The following is a 23,712-nucleotide window of genomic DNA, read 5'->3' on the forward strand; positions in this document are numbered from 1 at the left end:
AACGGGTGCGCGCACGTTTTGTGTGTGTCCTCAGACACTCTGTCATTTGGTGAGCATCTGTCGTGATACGTTTGCATTACTCCTCCAGTGTCACGCTTCACTGCCTGCCCTCTTTACACGTTTATTTCGCCCCGGTCTTCCTCAGACACTGAGCTAAAAAGTTCTATAAAATATTCATATGGACATAACGGTGCACGGATGCACTATGATATACGCCCACCTGGCAATGCGTGCAACGTGTGGCAAACGCAAACAAGGTACACATATTAACTGTGTAAAATATGCTAGGCTTTAAAATGAATTGCTCCGGTGAGCAGGCGTGTAATGGTACTCCATATGCCACAGACGAGCAGCTGCGTGAAAGGGGGGAAAAAAAGCCTTCTCTGTCCCTCTATTAAGCATCAGATCATCAATTATTCACACATCGTCATGAGGCATTATTCAACAGCATGATTAATTTTTTAAGATAGCAGGAGACAACACAAAACATTTAAAAGTGGACCTTTTACAATGTGTTGTAGGGATGACATTTTGGTCAGAGGTGGAGCGAAAAAAAAAGAAAACGAGCGGAAGAAAAAAGCAAGAAGGTTGATGGCTGTTTAGGGAAATAGCGGTTGATGTGAGCGATGTGTAAACCCCAGACAGGATATTAAAGTAGTAAGCGAGATCCATAGTGCAAATCCTCTATACACTGTGCTGAATGCAGATTTTTCTGGCCTCGGGTTTTTTTTTTTTTTTTTTTGGTGTACATGTGAACAAAGAAAGGGTGATGTCTTGCTATGAGATGGAGAGCATGCAGTAGACAGCAAATCATTTGAAAATCTGCAGACAAAGACGGAGGGTGTAGTATGCTCCCTGAGAGAAATCAGTTGTCAGGTCTAAATCTCTCCTGACAACACAACCAGCAGTTAATGCCGCTTGCTAAATCTGACCGTATCGTATTGACCTTTTTCAAAGGCTCCTGCAAAACTCGGAGCCCATTAACTCCCGGGGTTCAAACTCAGGACTGCTTCTGTATGCTAAGAAAACACAGCCACTGATATGCTCCGATGGGTTTGAAACGGCCGTAATTTAAAGTTAACACTGTTGTTACTCAGATGTTGGAGCGGCGCTGGAATTTGTCAGGAATCAGCGCTCGGGTAGCTTTGAATGTTAACAGGGAGATCGATATGTTAAAAACTTAGACGGGGTTGTTGTTCAAAGAGGGGTAGGGGGAGAGGTGGTGGTTGGGGGTTGGGGGAGGTGGAGGGGGTGAGAGAGGTTGGGTTCTTCTAAAACAGACCACACATCCTGTACTATTTATCATCACAATGGTGCCTAACAATGATGTGTGGTAGGAGGGGGGGGGCTCAGGCTTCCAAACAACATTATACAATTCATCAAGCACTTGATTCTTGATGAAACCGGATCTGCTATGATACGATACGTTTCGATCCAATTTCGTAACCTCCAATCGATATGTGACCAACTTTGCTCAGGCCTGCGGTAACAATCATTTATTATTGTTAATGACGTAGATGGCACGGGCAACTTTGGAAGTATTAGTTACAGAAAAATCGCCTTGCCAGCCGAAATGATTAGTTGATAAATAGGAATCGAATCATTGATTTATGATTATATTATAATCACACTCTTGATGTCACCCAAATAAGGATGGGTTCTTTTGAGTCTGGTTCCTCTCAAGGTTTCTTCCTCATAACATCTAAGGGAGTTTTTCCTTGCCACAGTCGCCACGGCTGCTCATCAGGGATAAAAACACATCGTTCACCTTAACTGTTAAATTCTGTAAAGCTGCTTTGAGACAATGTCTGTTGTGAAAAGCGCTATATAGAAATAAACTTGACTTGACTTGATTATTATGATTTTAATAATACACAATACACCCACTGCAGGTTTGTGAAGAATTTCCAAGTAGTGCTGCTGTAAGAAAATTATTATTATTTATTGATCATTTGGATAATATTCCGGAAAACAATTAAAAGAAAAATTTTGAATATCACAAAAGTCACATTTTTCCATTTGTTTCACAATTTTCACAAATTTGGCTGCTGGTAAGTAAATGAGTGAGATGAGTGATAAAATGATTAAAAAAAAATTGTGCAATTATAAAACTGAAACTGAAATCCCACTCACCTTGTGACAATTGTATGTGACAATTGCTTTTAATTAGCCATGTACGTTAGCTAGTTATTGAAAATTGAGCTCTTTGGGCTTTTATCCTAAGGATTACAGGATTGCTGTTAGAAAAAAATTATATATATATATATATATGGATGCTTTATGCAAATGTAAGTTTATCATTAGTGAAACCATACTCAACATAGAGCATGAAGACAAAATATTCTTGCAAATGTTTGAAAGTAATTGTAACGTTATAAATTACGTAAATCATCAAGACACCAAATGGAAATTTTGCTATGTTTCCACACGGATGGTTTTAATTGCCGGATGTGTGAATCATGGGGGATTTTAGTGCTTGATTTGAGACTTGGTGCATCAGTAAAACAAATGTTAAGTGCTAAAAAATTAAATAAAAAAATAAAAAGAAATTCGGTGGAGTTTATCGTTTATTTATAATTTTTTTTATACCTGAGTAAAGAAGGGAAATCGTGAATAAATATGTGTTGCAATAAAGGTTTGAATTTGGCCTCTTCTCTATTTATTTATTTATATTTTTTATAAAAATGGTCAAACAGAAATGAGAGCTGCATTAATCGCGCGTTAATAAAAAGAGTGGCGTTAAAATGAATTTGCGTGACAGCCCTGTTTTATATGTATAATCTTCAAATACATATTTTAACTGAAAAAAAAAAGAGTAAGAAAAAATCTGCAAACAATTCAAGAAAGTTAAAAAAGTTAAAATACTATATTGTCCGATACTAAAATAATAAAACACAATAAAAAAGAAAAGCAGACTGTGCTGTAATTCATTGTGGTATCGATAATATATCAACATATATCACGCAGCTTTAATATACACTGTCACAGTTTCAGTCGTTTATGTGGCCAAAAACGTCTACTGTAACTGCAGCTACTGTTTTTCCTATCAAGAGTTTAAATATAATTCACTCACTCGTGTCCTGAAAATCCTAAATCTTTACTCCCCGGCTGCTGAGTTTCCTGTGTACCTACACTCTCATAAAAAAGGTAATAAATTGTACAGTTCTCTGCTGCTGGGATGGTAATCTTATATTCTGTTCCTTTAGCATATATCTTTAACCTGAAAATGTGTACCTTCACGTTTGAAATATATATAAAATAAAATAAAAATTTATTTATGGTACTACCTAAACAAAACGTGTATGCTCGAGCATACCAATCCAGCAACAAAGAATGATTTTCTTTTTTTTTTTAAGAGAAATCCAGTTGAGAAGTCTGACACAAACTCAGTCGCCATCTAAGAACAATTATACGTGCTGAGGCATGAGCAGGCCTTAACTATGCTCTCCTAGGTTTTAAACCGATTCTTTGCAACAGTGCCAAGCATAGAGCTTTTAAGTGAGACTTCAGCATTGCAAAAGAAAGTGGGTTAGAGGAGCAGGCACTGATGGCCCACTCAGTCTTTCAGAGGAGATCCAGTTTCATTGTGTATGGTGATCTCTCGTTCTCTTTCTCTCTCTTTTTCTCCCTCCGTGGTCTTTAGACTCAGGATGGGGAAGAGGGAGCCCCGCACAGCATTTCTCCCTGGATCGTTAGCTTCATTAACATGTGTTAACCAATGCTGCCATCGGTGTAATTGAGATGCAAACGGTCCCACGCTGGATTTGACCCAGCCTAGTTTTGCTGGTAACTGTTAGAGAGAAGGGACGTCTATTCATCGCGACTCCGCAGTATTCAATCTTCCGAAATACTACACTTTGCCACTGCTTCTTTGCGGGATAAAAATACAGTTTCACAAGAACCACTTCACAAGCCGGAACCATGAAACGAGGCTGGGGGGGAAAAAAAATTTCCACAGAGAATATAATACAATGTAATATTCAATTCTGTCGTTCGATTTGTTTTGCTATTTGTCCATAAACGCTACTGATATTAATCAGATGTCATTGTAGTGCAGTGTCTTATTTCAGATCCGGGAACATAATCATCAAAGTAACAGACTTTATCAGGAACCACCCTGACATCTGTTAATGCAAAAAAGCTGGGAAATCCGACTGCTCCGAGAAGCGGAGTCACGCAAGCGACCAGCATTCCAGAGTAATGACCTCCATTCATTCAGCAGACCATCAGTCTGGCTAGGAATTAAAGCACAAGTACTGCCGAGGAATCGCGTTGAATGGAAAAGGATTCCACCGGTGTTCACTGCCACAACAACAACTGGGCCGCAGACACAATAATCACTCGTCGCTCGCTTCTCGTTTCCCTTCCCGGAGCATCTCCGAGTGGCTCCGGTTGCATATTCATGATCTTTCCATTTGTTTGTTTGTTATTATTCAATGCAATTACAATTACTAAAGGCTAAATATCATGAACACACACAGGGGATACATTTATCACTGTCTAGAAATGTTAAATTCAGGGTATATTACAATGCATACAGCAACACTTAGTCCCAGGAGCACTTTCTATTAAAATACTGTGACTCCAAATATAACTGGAAGACAAATTAAGAGAGGGGGGGGGGGGGGGGTAAGAATGTATAATGTTGGGTAACCACAATCTGCCTTGTGCCCTGACACAAATTCTACAAGTCTCTGCAAGGAACTGTGCCAAACTGTTCCAAACCATATTCCCTCAGTTGGCGTTTCGGGGATGTCTCTGTCAAACACATGGCTCTGAAATCTTACACAGGCGTTCAGTTGAGTCGAGATCTGGTCACATTAAAGACCTTAGCACATGCTCCTGATCCAATGTTCATGCTCCGGATCCGTTCAGTGAGCCCCGCGTCCTGTCGCTTGGGGAATTCCCAAGTCAGTATAACTTGCTATTGATTTGCATTGATGCTTTCCTCTAAGAGAACAAGAGAACCAAAACCATATCAGATACTACATGCCTAAGCAGAGCACAGTCGCTGCTTTATTTGTTTTTATTTTGTTCCTTTATTTGTAACAAGTATGCTTATTACATGCTTATTACAGCTTCTGAAATCAATTTAAAAAATCTTTCAAATTCAATAATCAAATAGTTGACATTGAATTCCGTTATCAAATCCCTGGACTGTGTTATAAAGCACAGTACAGCGCTTCGTATGAACAGAAATCACATTGAAATGAAAAGGTGGAGCAGGTTACAACAGCAAAAACTGCCGCAACGGTTTCATTTGGCCTCTTGAAGTAACTTCGGTCAAAATGCTTTCATGTGTAAAATGTTGTGATTTTTCATCATTTGTATGAGAAAATGTGAGAAAGTGCTGCATGACCCTGGATGAATTCAAATATTATGTATATATCTTACACATGCATACACACCAGTACGGCAACTCAACAGGGTGAACATGCGTTCAATTGTCTCGAATTAGTGATTAGCGCAGGCTATGATGCAGTGAGGGCCAGAAATTAGCATCACTGATAAACACTAAATTGCTTCGTTACATAAACATGTATATTTTTCAAGTCAGTTCAATCGAAGGCTAAAACATCCACAAAACTTGGGGGATCACCTTGGAAATCGTTCACCTCACGCACACGGCAAGCGAAAGAAAATAAATGAAATGCAGACACATAGAAAAATGTTGAGGCTGGTTGACTTAAGCTCTTGATAATATTTAAGCTGTGAGAGATTATCTAATAAATCTCAGTAATGATGCACTACGGTTAGTGACTGGTATGTAACTAAGTCTATTTAACAGTGCTGTAATAATATAAGCGCTACAAAGGAATATTTCCAAAATGAAATATTTTCAAGTAATCCACCCTATCAATTAATACAAAAAAGTGTAATCCATGTCATTTTTACTTGCAACCCAAGTGTATATGTAAATAATTTATATGCGCATTATTTAGTGTTTAAGTTTTGGTTCATTTGTTCATGAAGTATACTGTGTAATTGTAATAAAAACTGCCTGTGAAGACTTTTACATTGTGACGTATTGATGGAGGTGATCCTTTGTTTGTTCATGGTTAATATCTAAGGCATCAACATCTTACTGAGGACAAGAAGCCATTTTGAAGCAGCAGACTGCATTAAGCTCTGGCAATACAAGATTATCCAATTCTAAGACTTATATGGGTTTAGTGAAGGTAATTACTTCGATGGAGCCTACAATTCTTCCTATATCGAGACAACAACAAAAAAAATCAGAAGCATGTCCAATTGTTAAAACAAACACGCAACATCATCTAAGAAAAACACAGACAAAAAGGATCTCAGGTTAACTATATACACTGGGCAGGATGTCAAATTTTTATTAGGTTCTATAAATAATTATAGAGTACATGCCACATAGACACACGGTTTGGGTACAAAGCAGTGTTTCTCTCAGATGCTATCGAGCGTGTTTCCATCTCTCCCTTAATTGCACTAAAGTAACCAGACACACAACCGGGGGGACCTCAGGAGCTGGGAGAAACATTCCAGAGAGATCTTATCATGGCGCAACAGAAAAAAGGCAGACGGAAATGCGGCTAAGTGGCTCGGCTCGGAGGCCGGACTACGTCGGCCAGCCTGGGGGCCTGCTGAGCACGGATTTGGAGCCGTCTCCTGCCAACGCAGGCCAGGCTTGCTGCTAATCAGCTCTGGGTAATGACTGATGAAAACATCGCCAGAAACTGGCACTCAGACGCAATGAGCAAAAATATATGTCTGGCACATAGACTCGATGCAAGAATGATTGAAGGACATCATGAACTGTACAAAAAAGGGAGAAAAGAAAAAAAAACACCATCAGGTTTGACAAATGAACAATTTATAAATTAAATTGGGTATAATAGTAAAACTACGGTAAATTCCGAAATATTTATAAAACAAGTGACATCGTTCATTTAAAATCCTTGAAAAAACATTTCAGCTTATTTAAAAAAACAGGTTTTAAATATAATATATTATAATCAAATACAATCAAATCTGGACTGTTTTAAACTCCTGAGAAGAAAAAAGAGAGAAGTAGTTCATCAAGAATGAAAATGGATTGGATTATTATTTTAAAAGAATGCTGAGGTTCATGTACTGCAAAATGATTGTTTGGTTCATTGCGACAACATTAAAGATGGGCAACATTTAAACGCAAATAATTGAATTATAAAAGAACAATTTTCGAATTCTTTAAAACTAAGAATTAAGCAAGTATTAAGTAACTATAAAAGCAATAAATTCTCATATTCTAGGAAGCATAAGTCAAACAATTATAATATAACTATAATACAATATAATAATATAACAAATATAATGGAAAACATTCACGTAATCAGACAGGGTCGGGGGCAGTTAGCCAGTCCACTAACTAAACGTTCAGAATGCCATGGTTTTGTCTAAAACATTATCCAGACTTCCTGTGGGCTGTTGCAGGTTGGCTCCATGGCTGTTTACAGACCAGGTCACCCCCCACTGAACCTACACCTTGGAAAAGCCCAGCATTCTCATCTAAAAAAAAAAAAAAAAAAAAAAAAAAGCTATAACAAAGCTACAGTTCCTGTCAAATAAGAAAACAGTACTGAACGATACGAACTAAACAGTTAAACATCACCTAGCACTTAAAACTAGAACTTTGAGGAGACAGTGTGAGTTCTTTCAGTGGTACGATGTGGTTAGATGCTATCAATAACCTAAATTTCAATGCCACAAGTCCATTAGGTATATTGAGAAACACAAAACACCCCGAGTCTGAAGGCTTATAGGATTTCAGGACTTACAGGCACCGAATGCTGATTGGAACTCAAAGTTACGGTGGACAGTTGCCGACTGTAAGACGCTTTATAGTACTATCACCAAAGTAAAAATGTCTGGAGTAAATTCACCTTCTCCCAAAAACGATTGGACATGAACGTATTAGTTTGGAATGTTGATTGATGAATATAAGCAACTGAGGAGATCCGGTCAAAATGTAGAGTTCCATCAGTCTTTGAATTCGTCTCCCTGAATCTTTCATTCCATCTGCTAGGACTACAAAGATCTGAAATCATGGTATATGGCCAGAATGAAAATGTATAATTAATGCAAAACTCAAGAGCACTAAATTCACTATGGTTTCTGCTTTGCGGACTTCAAATGCTTTTTAAAGCCTTCGACTTTCATTTCGCATTTTTAGTTTGCGTTGCCTCTGCTGCCAATTAAAAGGTGGATCTTGGATGTTGAAAAGGCACCCAAGTTCTTGTAGTCATGCTGTACAAGCTGTGAAATAGCCTGGCTGCTGAGACGTCTTTTCATCTCCTGCCATCATGGTCGGAAAGGTTAATCGCCGCCTCTCTCTTATTGGACCTCTTAAGTTACAAGCATGGAGGGGGTTGGTGGTGGGGGTATGTGACTTGGAGCCGGTGACACCGTGTAAGGTTTAGTCTTACTACGCTTGTGCTTGTCACTTTATGATTAATCCCGGACTCGGCAGTAGGCATTTCAGTCGAATGCAAACGGCAGTACGTTTCACGTCGGGGGTGGCCGGCTGATTTAAACGGCTCTGTTTGGAATACCGTGCTGGCTTCGGCATCCTAGTGCTTTCCTCTTCGAAATTCCTACGAGTGGCCAGAGTGCTTGGTGCCCTGCCCGGTTGTCTGCTGGAAGAGCAGGATTTCTTGGCAGGAGCACAAAAGCAGGTGCCGAAATGGCAGTTGTCCGGTTCGTGATCACTTGCACTGTGGTCAAGTCAAGCAGCTAGCCAGTCGCCACAACCCATTTACAGCCTTCCCTTAGACAATGCAGCTTTGTCAGAACCAGCTTTCACAGCATTTATAAAAACAAACAACAAAAAAAACACGCAAATATAAATCCCGGTATTTCTGAAAAAAATGTTGGAAAAAGTAGTTGCAGTTTGTGTACACAGAACCGTATTGAATGCAGAGGAATAGCAAAACAGTGTGTGCAACACGTGGAGCGGCCCCCTATCAAAAAAGATCAGCGCTCGCCGAGGAGTAATGACTCTTCATTTGACGTAATTAGCTTAGAGCGACATAGTGTCATTGGCTGGAATTAAATTCCTCTATCTTGTGTAAAGTGGTGAGTATACTGCCTGAGCTGATCAATGGAAACGTCTTGTGGTGTTTGGTACAAACTCCTTATTATCTAATTAGAAAGATCGCGTTATTTCTTTTCCCTTGCTGGTTAATACTAATTTATTCTTGGAAGAAGGAAAGAGGCATGCTGCCTGAAACCCATGCCTCGGTTCTCTAAGATCACTGCCTGATACCTGATGTGCACACAATCAAAACATTGACTGTTTGCTTTGCTGAGGTTTGCCCTCAGGCCTCGAGAAAGAATGCTTCAGAAAAGCCAAACTTGCTCAGAAATGAATCATAGCAGGAATATCAGCTACAGTAGTTATCACCACCTGACCATCTTGGCGAGAGGCGAATGAAACGAAACAGAAGGCTCCGTTGTTGGCGCAGGTGTCCTGTCCCTGCAGAGTGAAGTGTGTTCAGGGTTGGTAAAATCAACAACATGGCTATTAGTGCTAACCGTTGCTCCCTTGTTTACTGTATTTTACAGCTGTCCCTGAGCTGTCCGGGAAAACCACACCGGCCAGGACACCCAGTAAAAGTCAACAAAAAGGATAATGAAATTCTAATAACATAGTTTTCAATCGTGCTGGTTACAGAAATACTGACTGCACAAACACACAAATACCTCTGAATTACTGAAATGTTTCCTTTATTTCGATTTTTGTTTTATTTTTTCAAATTGGATTTTAAATCAAATTCGAACAATGTCGGAATTAATATGACGAACAAATGATGTATATCGCTGTAGAGCTTAAAAGAAAAGTATAAAAGAGAATATATATATATATATATATATATATATATATATATATATATATATATATATATATATATATATATATATATATATGCAAAAGCCTGCATAGTTAATTTAAGACAGAAACAATGAATGCTCCTGTTCATATCTACTGCTTACCCAAGTTTTATCTACAATCTGTATTCAACTTAATTCCTAAACAGAGAAAATTGCAAAGATTCAACAAGCAGAAACGTCTAGACTTTCAGGACAGAGCTATTATAAATGTACATTTTCAAAACACTAATTACCCAGCAGACAACGCATGCAGTTTCAAACCAGTGCACAGAACCAGAAGTAAACCTTCAAAATAAAACTTGCTTTGTATAATGAAATAATTCTTTTTTTTTAAAAGCATGTGTGAACGACGGATAGGGGAATATCTCCTGCGGTGGAACTAAACCATTAGACAGAGCTTAACATGGAATTCTTATATTGCACTATTCTTTTTTTTTTTTTTTTTTTTTTTTAAAGCATTCTTGCATATAAAAACACCAGCCTGTGAAAAAGAAAAAAAGAAAGAAAAAAGAACGTAGAGGTTATCGCTACCTGCTCTGTGACGCCTGATTTGCGTTACGCTTTTCAACGGTGGCTTCACACCCTTGGCTTTGCTAGCATCCGGATGCAACCAGACAAAAGATATGGCGCATTCTTCGTCCTTTCGTTCCTTCGCTGCGTAATGCAAGTGCGTCGTATACGCAAGCCGTTTCGATGTCAACTAACGCAAGCGCCAAATACGCCTTGTTAGCGTTGAAATTAAAGTACCACCATAAAGTGGCGAACGCTTCCATCACAAACAGTTCCGCAATTTCCATTGCCTACACGGTACGATTTACATTTTCATTTAGCGATCGCGGGAACTCTTAATGTTTGATAACCGCTTGCCAAAATTGGTCTAAACCCGTTACTAATATTGGTGTTGCTTTCAAGCTCGCAAGGCCCATGCCCAATGAGCAGCTCAAACCTTTTCCCAAAGCTTGGATTGCTCATTTGCAGGAGCCTTATCTATGAAGAGCATGAGCTTTCGGATAAACCTGAGGATTAAGCGACGCTGCATGGCAAGGTGAATTCGACTGGACAGGGTCTGCGTCGGCGGTGCAAGTCGAAATAGCACAAGGCGAGTGCTGAGGAAACAAAGCAGAAGGATCAGCCGGAGCGGTTGTAATGAACAGTCGCAGCATCCACAGAGGGAGAAAAAGAAACGAATTTTTCTGTGTGTGCAAAGCGAGTTCAAATGAAACCGGCTCTTCGTGGACGCTGCCGAGCCGAAGCTTCGCCAATTACAAATGTGCTCTTTTTTTATTCTGTCAGAACTTTATTTTCGGAGAAATAAAAATTCATAGACCCGCTAGCTATGATATAAAACTTCAAACGCTGTATGGAGTCTACGTTCTTTTTCCGTTTGAGTTTTTTTTTTTTTTTCCCCCTCACTTCTGTCAAGGACAGCGTTGTGGGGGGAAAACGCTGCAGCCCATCTCACCTCACCGTCCTGAAATAACAGGTCTGTCTCGTCGAAAATGGGGCTTTAAAATGTGGATGCGATGCGCTGTGGTGAAAGCCGGTGGAGACACAACCCCTTCTCCCTGGCAGCTGTCTGCAAATTCTCACTGCCACCCCAGCCTCTCCCTTGCTCTCTCTCTCTCTCTCTCTCTCTCTCTCTCTCTCTCTCTCTCTCTCTCTCTCTCTCTCTCACACTCCCTCTTTCAGCCACGAGCTGCTGTAGTCTGGCCACAGCCAGTGTTTACTTCTGCATCCGCCTTCTCTTCCATGACAGAGAAATTGATTTTTTTCCCGCCTTCTAATTTTGCTTAGAAACGTTGAGACAGAAAGTTGTCATGATGTCACTACAAATTCACAGGAGAGATCGTCATTGTGCATTTTGTTTGCATTCAAATAAAAATGAATAAAAAATTCACTTGGGTCTGAGGAAATATATATATATATATATATATATATATATATATATATATATATATATATATATATATATATATAGTTTTTTTTCTACAAAAAAAGGTCACAATATATACATATAATAATATGATAATTATTATTATTATTATTATTATTATTATTATTATTATTATTATTATTATAGTATTGTCAGAAGTAATAGACTATATTATCACATGGTAACTTTTTTTTAAATGTTTAAATTTAAATGTACAGAGGATGCATTTTCCCACATGTCCATCGAAACAGAAGCACCAGCTGACCATGACATGGAAGTATTTTCGAAACACCGTTCTTTTCATTTCATATCCGCTCTCCAGTGTTCTGCTCCTCAAACTAATTAAAGCAGCAGGGAATGAGCCTCCATTTCTCCCCTGCTTGGGAAGCCAGGAGACGAGTTGGCACAACAGAAAATCCTTTCAAATACAGCAAAAAGGGCACTGCCACGTCCTGCCACGAGTGTTCAAGCATCACATGGCCGATGATCTATCGCAAAAAAAAATCCTAATAAAGCCCATTGTAAAATCAGCCCACGAAGGCCCCTGACTCGAGCGTGTCCCATAAAATACAATATCTGTGCTTTTGTATGTGTGTTTCAAAACCGTGAGCTGTCGTTAGCCCGGCACGGATTCGTAACGCGTGCAAACATGCGGCTGAGTAAAACCGGGGAAAGAAACGTTCTGATCTGAGATTATTACATTGTGCTGTGCATGGCTCAGCTGTAAGGAAATGGCATTGATTATGTATAATCACTTTTTCTCCACTTCTGCGTACAGGCTATTCCCTTTCCTGCTTGATCACTTGCGCCCTCTCTTTACTCGAGCAGTAAAAAGGCCAGTGTTGAGGGAGAGTCGGGTGAAGCACCACTCATATGCATATTTGTATTTATACATTGTGTTGTGTATATACTATATACTGTATTACGTTTCCAATTGTTTTTTGTTTACATATTTGCTAATTTTTTTTCTTTGCTGCTGTAACAGAGACAATTCCCCGCCGTGAGACGTATAAAGGTATATCTTATTTCATTTCACCCGCTACTACGTCCGCATGCGTACGTACCGAGGATGAACCGAGCTGACGACGTGCCGAAATCGAAAGCACGCGCCACTTCCGGGTATCATTTGGCCTTGTCGATGCATGTGATAGAGAAGAACGGACGTTTTGTGCCTTGTAAATGAAACCAGTTCCTTTTGGTCTGTACAGGCTTTCCCTTTGTGAGATTTTACCCAAATATTTGCTTTCAGTGCTCATTAAAGGCTTAAAAAGTATTCATATTACTGCAGCTCTTCATTTTCATATAGAGAGGAGAACACCAGCGACATGCCCTTGACAGATATAACTATATATAAAAAAGAACACCGTCATCGATCTGTAAAATTGTACATTAAATCGACAGTGTTCAGCTTTGGTGACAGGCCTTTCAGAAAAAAAAAAAAAAAGAAACAAAAAGTGTGATTTCTCTGTAGCACACGGTCACAACGATGCAGTTATTACATGCACGTTCATTTCACATTCTGGATCACTGCGTCAGACATCCAAAACTTACACAGCAGAAAAGCTCGGTGTCAAAATGGCAACGGATGATGCTACTGTAAAACGCATACAGGCTCCGAACGCACCGCGTGCGCGCGTTACGTGTCGGACGACTCATAAATTATTTTCGCCTTCCTTGAGAACGTGCGCAAAACTCACTGATAGTTCAAAGGGGAAAAAAGGAGAACGCCCGGGAGAGTTTCACCTCGGAGGAGAACAGGATGGGACAGTGTTTTCACACAGAAACACAAAGGAAGGGAGAAAGTGGAGCGCACGCCTCCTAACCCACCCGCTCCACAGGGCCCGCTAAAACTAAAGGGCACGGGGCTGGAGCGTCTCCTATTGAAACGCGCAGGGGCCACTTTGAAATGCTAATGGTACGGCTTCAAACAGGCCGCATTCACACGTGCACGAATTCAAAACATTTTTTTTGTGCAAAGGCCAGAGCCAAAATGCCAAGCGCAGTGAAATACGAGCGGTACGAAATCGCAATGTTTTTTTTTTTACCCATATATCTGCCTCAGACAGACTAATAGTCCATTTCAGTGTAACACAAATAATCTGGATAATTACTAATCTATTATCGTGTAATAGGCATACACGCATAGGTTGAATGTTTTTTTTCCCGCTTAAAAGAAAGCACACCCATTTCACTTGGATCTTTTTACTTTTTACATACAAATCAAAGTACTATAGATATATCGGGGCCGAAGGAAAAAATTCGAACAGGAAAAAAAAACTTTCAGCCCCCCCTCGTATCCGGTGCACTGAGTGAGAGACACAGACATGCTCGGTGAAAATACTGTCTAGACTAGGGGGAATGAATTTTGGCTTGAAGTCATGCCATGTATCGAACACTGAAGGTCAACACTGCCAACTTTTAATGCCTTTCACTGTGCATGGTGTGTGTGTGTGTGTGTGCATGATGTGTGTGTGATCTACAGTGCTATGACGAAACGTGCTCTAATAACCCATGGATTAAAAAAAGGATTTCAACCTCTAATGTCTCGTGTGTATCTCCTATACGTTCCTCGATCCAGTCATCTCATTTATCGTGTTCCTGAATCCAAACCTTTCCATTTAGAAAATCAAAACCAAGACCTGAGTTTCACGTCATACAAACTCCAAACGTGTAAAATGCATTATATGGATGCCTGAGTAGAAACGCAATTCAACAATGAAGGAAGAGGGGAGAAATAATAATAATAATAACGCTGCTGCAGACGCAGACGGTCCACGCGCCGCACGCGCTAATAGACCCCATTCATCCTCTCGTTACGAGCGCGCGCAGGAGTCGCATCTATCCACATCTGCTCGTGTTTTCATTACCGGCGCTTCTTAATCACACACGCTTCCACCTCCATTCCCCCCATAACAGACCCGCTTATTCAGTTTAATAAAACGCACCATTATTATTATTGTTATTGTATTATTATTATGATTCGTATTATTTGCATTTACATTTAGATTCTTCTGGGTGACCTAAACTTTAAAGCCCAGTGTGTGTGTGTGTGTGTGTGTGTGTGTGTGTGTGTGTGTGTGTGTGTGTGTGTGTGTGATAGAGAGTGTGTGTGAGTGAATGAGAATTAAAAGGCGCTCAGACGCGAAAGCAAAAAAGTTTGCGCTCAAGCCGAACTCGGAGCCGCGTAAAAGCGGTGTGAACGCAAGCAGAGAATAAACCGGAATATAAAGAAAAAAAAGGGATATGAAGCACAAACCGGGATATGGAGCACAAACCGGGATATGGAGCACAAACCGGGATATGCGCACTTACCTGCGGCTGATTCGGTGGAGCGCGGCTCGGAGCGCACAGACGAGGCGAGCAGGAGTGTGTCCGGTAGGAAGAACCGCAGGGCTGCGGGACATGCTCAGATACACCGCCGGCGCGAGACACCGAGTCGCGGTAACCTTTGGCTTTCTCAATCTTTCCGTGCGTCTGCGCGCGCGTGTGTGTTTGTGTGCGAGTGCGCGCGCGCGCGTGTGTGTGTGTGCGTGTGTGTGCGTATGTGTCCGACTGTTCGCGTAAAGTCTGACTCACTTCTGACTTCCCGGTCTTCTCAAAGTCGAGAGAAAGATGCGAAGAAGTGAAGAGCAGTGGTGAGAGAGGAGGAGGAGGAGGAGGAGGAGGAAGGAGAGGAGGAGGAGAGAACCGTGACCGACACCGGTCATCTAACGGCAACCTCCTCGGTATCTGTGGGTAAAGGAAGCAAACACCAAAAAAAAAAAAAAAAAACGTGTGTGTGTGTGTGTAGGTGTTTGTTTTTATATTTATTTAAAAAAAGAACAAACAAAAACAGCCTGGCGTGTGTAAGGCAAACAGCTCCTCGCTGGTGTGTGTGTGTGTGTGTGTGTGTGTCTTTTTATTCGCGGTGAATTCCTGATGTTCGGCGGCCGAGCTCTCGTCGCGGGGGAAGAGCGGCGTTTCCGAAAAGGTGAGGATGGCAGAGCTGGCGCGCGCGCGCGCACACACGCCCGCCCGCACGCACGCGCGCACACACTCACGCGCGCGCGCGCACACACACACACACACACACACACACAGAGCGCGGAGCGCGCCGGATGGTGCGCGAGACGCGGGCAAGTAGATGCGAAAACGTGACGTGGAGATCCGGAGCGGAGCGAAGCGGAATTTTGTGAGGAGTTTTTACTCTGAGAGCAAAAAAAAGAGTAAAGTATAACAGTACTATACACACACACTCACACACACACACACACACACACACACACACACACAGGAAGGAAGGAAGGAAGGAAGGAAGGAAGGAAGGAAGGAAGGAAGGAAGGAAGGAAACTGTTTTAGCCAAACAACAAAAAAATAATAAGAAAGAAAGAAAGAAAGAAAGAAAGAAAGAAAGAAAGAAAGAAAGAAAGAAAGAAAGAAAGAAAGAAAGAAAGAAAGAAAGAAAACTGTTTTAGCCAAACAACAAAAAAATTATAATAAAAAGAAAGAAAGAAAGAAAGAAAGAAAGAAAGAAAGAAAGAAAGAAAGAAAGAAAGAACAAACAACAAAAAAATTATAATAGAAAGAAAGAAATAAAGAAATAAAGAAAGAAAGAAAGAAAGAAAGAAAGAAAGAAAGAAAGAAAGAAAGAAAGAAAGAAAAATAGTAAGAAAGAAAGAAAGAAAGAAAGAAAGAAAGAAAGAAAGAAAGGCTGTTTTAGCCAAACAGAAAAAAAGAAAAGAAAAAAGAAGTAGAGTAGTTAAGGTAAAACAGATTATCTACACCACTGTTGGCGAAAACTTTCCACTCCGTTTGACCCGCTAACATGGCCCTCCATGCTAACATGCTGGTGGTGTTGGGGGAGGTGAAACGGACAGTCGGGGGTCTCGAACCCTCTCACAGGAGGCAGCCTGCTCTATTCAGCCACTAACCGTAGCCATTTTCCCCCTGCTGTAACTCTAATACGTATCTACACTATAAGGCAGAAAATGTGCAGGTTGCTTTTCCCCATTTCTCCCTTTTCTCCTCCTTTCCTTAACTCGACCCCAATCAGAAACGGAAAAGCCGAAGCCGAGACAGTATTGAGCTGAGCTAATACGAACGAGGCAGAAGGCAAGCTCTCGGTGCTCATCCCATTCAAGCCAAATTATTTCGAAAATGAAAAAAATAAAAACCTTCTCAGTTATTCGGTGCTCCACAATGGCCCGGTCTGCCTTCCATAAAAGAGGCCAGAGCACAGTGAACAACTCTAACCAGCTCTTTCACTGGAGCATGCGATCCAGACCTAGAGAAAATGGCACCCGCAACATGGCTAGACCCAGGGCTTTTCTGCACCTGGCTTTAATATTGCATGTCTGCTAACTGCTCAGGAGAAAATATGAATTTTGAGTCACACATGCCAGGTGAAAGCTGGAGGATGAGACGGGGACGGCGGTGTTTTCGTAAGCATAATTTTACATAATAATCGATCCGTTTTCAGGGGGCAAAAGAGAAAACAGATGGAACAAAGGTCACACCATGGCAAATATTCATTCTTTCTCTAAGCAGGACCGATGTGTATGCATTAGCATCAGCGTAAAAACATATGTGCAGCATTCTGCGGGAGATGACCCCAGGAAGGGTTAAATACTGATCGAGAATTTTATAGGGGCTTACCGGCGCCTGAAAATGAGAATATAAATCGATTATATTATACCATGTGTCATCATGCACACGATGAATCTCCATTAGGTAAATGACAACCATTAGAATAATTAATGAGCGTATAAACGAGTTAAATATTTATGAAGTTACGTAAGATTACAACTTCACTTTCAACGACTTTTTGGCGGAAAAACTTTTCGAATTACGGTGTTTAAGTAGTCGTTCAGACGATCCAAACATTGGAACGAATGAACGTCCAGGTGATTGTTTTTTTGGTTTCAAGCAGCTTTTTTTTTTTTTTTTTTGCAGATTGTTCTGGTTTCCCAGGTTTATGCAGGATTTAGAGAAACGTTGATTAAATTCCGGTTTAAATCCTCGTGTGGAATATGGGCAGATTTAGACTTTAAACATTTTCATTAATACTTATTGGCATCTTCACAGGTCCAACATCGTAATCCAGTGTTAATTCATGTTCAACATATTCTAAATGTGAAAAAACAAACAAAAAAAAAACAAAACGATTAATTTGTTAAAAAATAATAAATAATATAATAATAATACACACATATATGTAGTGAATGTACATACAGTATATACACCAGATATTATATATATTATACATTTTCTGCATCAGTTTCTACAAATAAATGTTTTTTTTTTTACCATTTTTTTTATTAAAAGTAAAAAAATTAGACCGCCTTTTAATTAACATTCGAATGTATAGGACCATTACTCAATCTGATATTTTTAGTAAAATCGTAACGGGTCATTTTCCGTTCTGTAGAGCTTTTCAAAGATGAAATATTCCTCAAACCTAAATAGCCTCCTAATAAGGCTGAAATATCTGGACCTAAGTAATGAAATATTAGGTGCTTTCTGTCTCAAAGGATCTCTGGTGCTGAAATTCAGTGTAGCACTGCAGTTAGTCAGACTCTGTTATAGCAGGGGAAATAAAACAAAATGTCTGCCGATTTACCTTCTACGTGTTTTTCAATTTCATTCAAATTTGGCATTTTATCTTACATTTTTTTTAAATAATCACGAGAGGATTTTTTTAAATCAACCCTATAGTTTTATAATTGACTGTTAGAAAAAAACACTAAGGAAAAAGTGAATTTTTAAAATACTAAATATTTTACTGTCTATGTTTCGCACACAATAAAAATACAAGAGTTTGGGTTATTTGAAACAGAATCGTAATCGCAGGCCTCGGAGGAACTTCTAATTTAACGGCCTTTATGACCACGTTGGTTTCTGGATTACACAAATGTCAGAAATCTTGACCGTTAATAGAAAAGACTATGCAAACAAATGCCGTTCCAGAAAATGTCTCCTGGTGCACCTTGTTTTCTTTAACATATCGTGTGTGTGTGTGTGTGTGTGTGTGTGTGTGTGTGTGTGTGTGTGTGTCCTGTCAATTCTCTCTCTCTTTTTCGCTCGTTCTCTTTCTGAAATCCGATATCTGCTAAAGCAAATATCTGTGAAACAAATCCAAGCAAAGGTAAATGGTTTAGCAACTGTTATTAAAGTCACTGTAATTAAAACTAGATGTTAAGTCCGAACCCCAAAAAGCTCGATGTGGTGACGGGCGACAGCCAAGTGGAACCAGATGTGCTTTCGTTGCATTCAATCAAGAAGAATGATATATGGTGACCCGTAATATAAGGCAGCAGCCAGCAACTCCACTTTGCTTTACATCTCGCTGAGGTAAACGTAGCCGTTTAAAATTGAAACATGAGCGTTGTAGCGCTCTGTGACAATGAGAATTAATGCAATTCACTCTATGAGTAATTTTACGTTTTTAGGACCCTTTCAAATGTACCCACCGGATATGATATTTCTGAGGGATTTGGGAAATCGTAATTGGTCTAAAACGTGTAGGTGAAACAAAATAAGAGTCTCAATGGCCTGGCATGTTCGCTCAAGGCAAGTATTACTGTTTGCTACTACAATGTTTTGATTTGCTGCCAGAAATCCAATCTTAACTACTATACTATGCACCGTGTATTAGCTTCGAACATGAAGCCGCGTTCATGCGTGAAATGCGCAACGCACCGCACGCACAGATTGAATTTATACGTGTAAACTTTCTCTAACCACAATGTGTATTGTACCCATTAAGTCAGTTAAGCATCCTAATGTTTTATCTAAACAACATATTAGATCTGTTTAAACATGGAAAACACTCTTAAACACCCCCCCCCCACCCCCCACCCACATGTGCATTTTTTTTATATATATAACACACTTACAAACCAAAACCACAACTTCCTTTGTAATTCCATCATAAATCCATTTTAGACAGAAATACGTTAGACACGACCATATCATTATGGTCTCGTATATAAAGAGCACCTTAATTATAAAGTGCACTTCACATTAGCTTATAGGTTTCAAGTTTTTTAATTATGGTAATTATGCAACACCTCCACACACTTGTTAATTAGATCGATCAATCTCAGGAAGCTGACAAGGAGAATATTAGGGCTACGGTCCTTATGTTGCGTCATAGAATGCAGCAAGAGACTTTGCTAATACTTAGCCAGTTCCTGAAATGTGTTTGTGTGGGTTTGCAGTCATTCCCATTGTTCCCCCAAAAAAATGTATTAGGAATGTAACATAAATGGATTTCTATTCAAAACTAATAGACTTCTTTAAAAAATAATGCTGCTAAAATAGTGCTTTACTCCTGCCATAATGGAGGAGCTAATCAATAATTTTATATTAATTAAGGCAAATGTTATAATAAGAGGAAGGGGGAAAAAAAAGAACCGCTCCTCAGAGGTCAATAATCTTAAGAAATAGATGATTACTTGAATATTTAATTGAGCAGGGGAAAAAAAACCCTCTTTCATACACAAGCATAATTGTAATGTACTGTGTGTCCAGCGCTTCCTTCTTATTAATTCTTATTAATTCCGCTAATTTAAAAGCAACTTTCTTGCGGACTCGTATTAAAGAGCGATTGAACGATTGAATTCCAAATACATATAACTTATTTCCATAAAACATTATTGTCCAAAAATAGATTCAGCGAGTGTTCAGCAATGCGTAAAATGGCCAAAATGAATACAACAGCTTCGGTTTATTACGCTAATCTTAATTACAATCATTTGGCCTTTTAGGAAATCCGAGTAAATGAAGCAAAAACATGAATCTTGTGATTACATTGTTATAGTATTTTAACGGACCTAGAAAAGAAGAAAGGGTATGTTGTGAATAGACACTGGAGCACGATGTGAAATAAGGGGTATGAATGAATTTGTTTTTGTTGGAGATACCATTTATCACATACTATTAAAAATTAAAAAAAATGAGCATTGATGATGTCATAACTCATTCCCATAAATTTTATATGGGCCACAAAATATATATATATATATATATATATATATATATATATATATATATATATATATATATATATATATATATATATATATATATATATATATATATATATATATATATATATATATATATATTGCTAAATACTGACTGAGCAGTTTCTGCAGTTATTGCATTTACTACTATATTAACTATATATTTCAAAAACTGCATGAGTATATAAGTTCATGAGTATATAAGTTCATTCGTTCTGAAGTACATTTCCACAGCAATATTTAGCATACAGTCTCAGTGCTGATTTAGGCTCAAAGGCCTTAAATTATGCAACACCATTAATCAGTTTTAAATTGATTTTATCGCACTTGCTTTCGTTTTCACTAAAACTAGAAAAGAAAAGTTACTATACCTGCTGCATGATGTGCACAAATATCTTTTTTTCGGGTTAATGTCTCGACCTTAGTCCTCCGGGAGCCTAAGCTAGGTTTAAAAAAAAGCTAAAGAACGGCAAGAGCGAGAGCAACGTTTACGACGTTTCCACAGCAAGAACGATAACTGGCATTCGATTAATTCGAGATTTGCCCTGAAAAATACCACCTACCAGCAAGCAGTTGTAAACACAGCCAGAGGATATAACTCAAGCAAAAGAGAGTGACCTCTGTATGGTTCGGAGCCCGAAATTCATTTTTGCCACAAAAGACATCCCTGCTGCTCAGGCTTCACACTGACTCCATTAGGAAGATAGGATTATAGGACCGGCTCACTGTGCAGCGGAGCCTTCCTTCAACCGCTCTGATTTTAATGTTAATTCTGCTTTTGTGAAACTACAATGGACACAGTGCACAAGAGATACCCTTGTCAACAAAATCTCAAACGGCTACATGCAGTAACGGAGTCCTCTTTCGAATGGAAATAATCCTCATTTTAGATCGGTGGTCATTTCCCTGTCAAACTTTGTTAACCCGTAGAATCCGCGTGAGAATACAGAGTACGCTTAGATGATTTTCTTTTTTTCCCCCCTTTTTTTAAAGCAAAAACAAACCCTCTTTTCACATAAGGTCTATTTCAAACTATTAGGGATACTGTCATGATAACTGAAGGACATAGCATCAAAAGTTGAGTATTTAAAAATCAGCGTTGTTCTACAACATGGTAGACGTGCGTTCAGCTTGTGTGTAAGCAATATAGCGTGCTTGTTCAGTGGCAGCACCTTTGTAAGCTGCCGTAAGGCTACAGTGTGTTATTTGATTGAGTTCAGCCCCTGGAGAGGGCCTGCTTGTTTAGGAGCTGATGCGTGAAACAGCGGGACTCCTGCAACAGAACAACCAGCAGGAACTAAATGTTAACCTGAATAAACAAACTAGGCATCTGGCATTTGGAGCAATTAGCATGTGTTTTTTATTTTTTTTCCTTTTTTTTTTCCCTCTCTCCAAAGGTTGAGGATGTCATTTATAAATGTTAGGATGCAAGAAATAAAAAAGCTCTCCTCAAACACTAATGCAGCTCTTTTGTGTGCACGTAGCTCATGCCAATACTGCTTTGGCTCGAAATAAAAAGAAACCGAGAGGCACACGTAGTGCGTGGAATAAAGCCGGTGATGTCACTGGTCGCTTGTCATTCATTGGTTGGAATTTGTCCATATGTAGGGCACCAATAGAGAAGCAGAGCAGATGAACGATCCAATTGCCTCACTCGGTAGCCCTTGAGAAATTTCTGAGCGAATCTTAATATTAATGCTCGTAGTGCTGAAACACCCCAAAACACCCCCCATTCATTCACCCACACACACACACACACACACACACACACACACACACACACACACACACACACACACACACACACACACACACACACAAATCTGAAGTGTAGACAGCCTTTTTTGAAATGTGCCTTGCCTGGAGTATATTATTCCGCTCTTCACCAAACAGCTTTCAAAATGAAACCACTCACCGACTTTCACCCATAGATTTGATCGAGGGCACCAATGGCTCCATTATCCGTCAAGAAAATAAAATATTGAAATGAATTCACAGAGATAATATAGGCAATATCACAAAAGCAATGCCAAAGCTCTCCCATATAGTTTTTTTAGTCATACGTTAAACATGAACATATTCCTATCATTTTATAATTTTCTTTTCCCGACAAATCATTTTGTCAAATCAGCAACATCACGCAATGTCACAATGATGACTTGGGTCCGATCGATGTCTTTTAAAATGATCATATATATTGTAGGATTTCTTGATTGTGTCTCAGACCGAATAGAAGGCGCGCGAACGATTCGGAATTCGAAAAACTCCAGTCATTTACCTCGTCATCATCCGTCTAACGTAATGGTTCTCGGAGTCTGTGAAGCATAGCCGGAGGGTCAGGGATTTTTTTTGTGTGTGTTTCGTTACAGTGGTGTAAATCACAGCCCTCCACAATTCCAGTTATATTTATTATTGAGTAAATCTGTTTGACTGGACCCTTGGATTGAATGGGTTTCCTTCAAAGTCCAATAATTCAAAAAGCAAGTCAGTGTGGCCTATTTTGTGGTGGAAATTTCTGGAAGAAGCACCTCTAAGAATTTAATAAATAAATGAAACCCCTTTGTACAGAGCTAAAAGAAAAACAATATATTTATAGGTAATTTATAGAAATGGACTTTCTGGTTTCAAAAACTTTCAAGACGCCAAAACTTGAGATTGTGTCAAATGGATTCGCTTGGTATTCTTCAGGGCACAATTAGCTCTAGAGGATGCACGCCTGAACGCTTAGCTGTGAACGAATACACAATTGCTTGACTGTTGGCGTTCATTAATTAAATATTGTTATTACAAGACTTGGATATTGCAACCGATCTGTCACGCGTGCATCGACAGAATGTAGAAGAGCATGGCACGTTTTACAAATAATGTTTAACT

At 39.5% G+C, this 23,712-nt stretch overlaps 1 protein-coding gene across 24 annotated transcripts in view; it reads right to left on the reverse strand.

The window, feature by feature from the left end:
* adgrl2a (adhesion G protein-coupled receptor L2a) overlaps positions 1-23,712 on the reverse strand; it is a 119,090-nt gene that overhangs the window by 82,140 nt on the left and 13,238 nt on the right. For 9 of the 24 annotated variants that reach the window (XM_083558367.1, XM_083558366.1, XM_083558376.1 and 6 more), the window contains exon 1: positions 15,146-16,125. The exons of 1 other annotated variant lie outside the window; for it this stretch is intronic. The gene's annotated coding sequence lies outside the window, so the exon portion shown is untranslated. Of the gene's footprint in view, positions 1-11,362; positions 11,609-15,145; positions 16,127-23,712 lie in introns of those variants that run through there. 14 more of the 24 variants (XM_083558382.1, XM_083558381.1, XM_083558384.1 and 11 more) reach the window with 4 other exon arrangements.

The sequence above is a fragment of the Silurus aristotelis genome, assembly GCF_946808225.1.
Source record: "Silurus aristotelis genome assembly, chromosome: 13".
Classification (NCBI taxonomy): domain Eukaryota; kingdom Metazoa; phylum Chordata; class Actinopteri; order Siluriformes; family Siluridae; genus Silurus; species Silurus aristotelis.